The sequence below is a fragment of the Mesocricetus auratus genome, unplaced genomic scaffold (genome assembly GCF_017639785.1).
Source record: "Mesocricetus auratus isolate SY011 unplaced genomic scaffold, BCM_Maur_2.0 Super-Scaffold_6730, whole genome shotgun sequence".
Lineage (NCBI taxonomy): Eukaryota > Metazoa > Chordata > Mammalia > Rodentia > Cricetidae > Mesocricetus > Mesocricetus auratus.
Window position 1 is genome coordinate 50021955 of NW_024429184.1, and position 3387 is coordinate 50025341.

The window sequence follows — 3387 nt, forward strand, 5'->3', positions numbered from 1 at the left end:
TATGTGGTATACAATCATGTGTGATGTATGTATGGAGTGTACAGAAGGTGTTTGTGTGGTATCTAGTATTTGTGGTATGTATGGTTGGGGACAATTAGAATGTTAGCTTGCTTTTTATAATGTGTGCTGCTGATTCTCCAGGCTCTGCATTTGCACCACAGAACTCTGGATCAAGGGAAGAACCATGTCTTAATGAGACAACAGCCAATTGTGGGACTTGTTTTCTCCTTGTATGTTATATATGGGTTTTAAAATATGGAGGCAGGAAGACATCTTCTGAAATTCCACTGTGTCACCACAGATGAGGAGCTTCACATTTTGAGTGTCCATGTCCTTCGTTGTAAAGTGGCAATAAATATTGTTCTTTCTCAGATTGTAAGCCTTTATTTGGGTGTGATCACCCAGTAGAGAAACTCAATATATGGCAATACAGCATCCCCCAGGAGAATTCTGTCTATTTAGGATAGAAGACTTCTCTGTCTGTCTTCCGTCTGCTGAGAGCCCTGGCAGGTAGTGGTGGCTCACCCAGTCAGGACAAGCAGGGATACTTAGAAAAGTCCTGTCTTAGAAAAAACACACAACAAATACTTATCACATTAAAGGATAAACAGAATTTATTATTAGGAAAAATAATTCACTTGTGTTTTTTTGTTGTATTCTGGGTGTTTGTTTGTTATATTTTGTACTCCCCCTCCCAGTTTTGAGACAGGGCTTCTGTAGATCTGGCTTTCTTGGAACTCTCTATGTAGCCCAGGCTGGCATTACACTCACAGAAATACATCTGCCCATGCCTCTTGTGTGAGTGCTGGATTAAAGATGTCTACCACCATGGATGGCTTTTATATTCTATCTTTTATCTTGATCTGTGTGTTTTATATTTTTGGAGACAATTAGAATGGTGTGAATAAACTTAGTATTAACAAATACTACCAGATTTCTTCCAAAGTAACTAACAGTTTACTGTGTTGTGCTTCTAACTCTAAAGTCAATGTCAGACTTGGAAGAGCTCTACAAAACAAGTTTCACTATGACACCTATGGGAATACACTGCTCAGATTTCCCATAATCCATGACTGCATGCAGGTCACATCAAGGTTACTCTCAGACAATGGAGTTGATTAGGATCTCAATCCATTTTTTCCTGTAGGATTCTCAATATAGTATCTTTAGTTAGTTGACTTTCTTTTATTAGTTTGAAATAAATTATCATTTGAAACTCTTCCTCTTCTCCCTCTCTTGATGTGTCTCTCTGTATCTCCACGTCTATCTGTCTCTTTCTATGTCTGTCTGGTTTTAAGTTTTTCTCTGTTTGTGTGTCTCTGTCTTATTCTGCTTCTCTCTTTCTATCTCTTTGTCTCTCTTTCCATGTCTCTCTCTCTATATCTCTCTTTCTCTCTGTGTGTCTCTCCTACTTTCTGTTCTTCCTCTCTCCAAAAGCAAATAATATCTCAACCATAATCTGATACCTCTGACCTCCTATATACCTTCTCCTTTTCCTTCACATCCATTTCTTTGATTCATCTTTGACATATTTAACCTTGTCTTCATGTCTGCTTCTCAGAGGAAACTAGCTAATCCAAATTCTAATTAAATATATTATAGTGAGATTGTTCTGAACCTCCAAGGAAAAGCTGTATTTGGAAATTGGTGTATGAAGCTTTTCTTTGAAGCTTTGTTACACAGATAATGAGATTTCCACTGCAGAATTTGAGAGCATTTATTCCAGTGTAACAGTCCTCAAACTGTTTACTATAGATTAGTGGATGCCACAAGGGAAATAAAAGGTTCCTGAAATTAAATATACTTGGGAAATATCATTTTTGTTATTGTGAAAATTCATGGCGCACATTAGTGTGATAATGTCTCTGTAAAGTTCTTTACTAAGGATCTTTATTTTATGTGGCAATTCTCCCAAATATGTAGCTACAAAAATTTTCCTATACGACAGTGATGTATTTATAATTCCCTTAGAGAAGAGTACATTTTGCAACACTATGTACCAACAGTCATGGCGAGAACATGGTTTCTAGCTACAGTTGTAGTGAATTTCCTTGAGGGTCGAGATGATAGAAGCAATCACCTTCAATGTTAATCTTTTATCTTGTACCAAACGTTTTGATTCATCTCATCTCTTTAAAGGCATACCTTATATAAACAGATATATTCTGTAACTGACTTCTCTTTCCCTGTTGCTGCTTTCTCATCTGTAAGTTAAGTTCTTTACATCATAGGAAAATAAAGGCATATATTTCCCTATGATCCTTGGGTCACGCTTCAGGGAAATGGAGTAAGTGTTCTCTAGACTTTTTTTTTATCCACTGACATCTGGTTACCACAATGATGATATTGTAATTGTACATATTGCCACACCAATTCCAGTAGATTCTGTGTGACACATTTCACTGACTGACATGGAAACTTCAAAAGAAGGAGGTCTCTTGGAAACCATTGTGAAACTCTCACCCAGAGAAAAAAAATTGAGTCATAGTTCTCATGGCAATCTCTGTTCTTCTATTCTTTTCTGATACTAACAAAATGTTCCCGAAAGCCTATCCTTGCATTTTAAACAAAAGATATAAATGAGAAATCGTCCCCTGAGACATGGTCACTGACCATGACCTTGTCTCCAGGAAAACCAGCGCTTTTTTAATCATTCACTTAAGTAAATAGTACTAGTATTAATAAAAACTTTCCCAAGAATAAAATTTCATATGGCTGTACAATTGTGTTCGAGAATGGTTTTAATGCTTGGCTGTTGGGGAAGTCCTGTGTATATGTCAATAAACCACTGTTGGCCAATAGGGAACCAAGATAGGTGGGACTAGGAGTCCAGGAATACTCTGGGAAGGAGAAACACAGGGAGTCAAGATGTAATTGCCATAGGGATAAGAAGCCCGGAAACCTCTCCGGTAAGAGAAATACTTAGATTAGCAATTATGGGATAAATACTTAAGTCAGAGCTAGCTAGTAAGAAATAAGCAAGGCCAACAGATTGATAATTAATATAGCCTCCTGTGTGTTTATTTGGGACTGATGCGGCTCTAGAACCGGCTGGCGGGGAAGTTTCCCTTTACACTTGGCAAAGAAAGATTTTTGATAAGAAAAAAAGTTAAAATGGCTCAATATTTCAACGACTCACAAGAACTAGGCAACAGTTATCAAACAATTGTGAACTAGGTAACAGATGTCAAACAATAACTAACCATAAAAATTTATTAACCTGATCTTAGAAATAGGTGGCTAGCTGCAGTTAGCCTTGAATGATTTTTTGATGTATAATTTTCTTAGCCTCAGATAAGTTGTGTGTTATTATGCATAGTAACGATGGTATCATCTGTATGCTTCACTGAACACAAACTCTGGGAAGGTATGCTTTATCCTGGATAA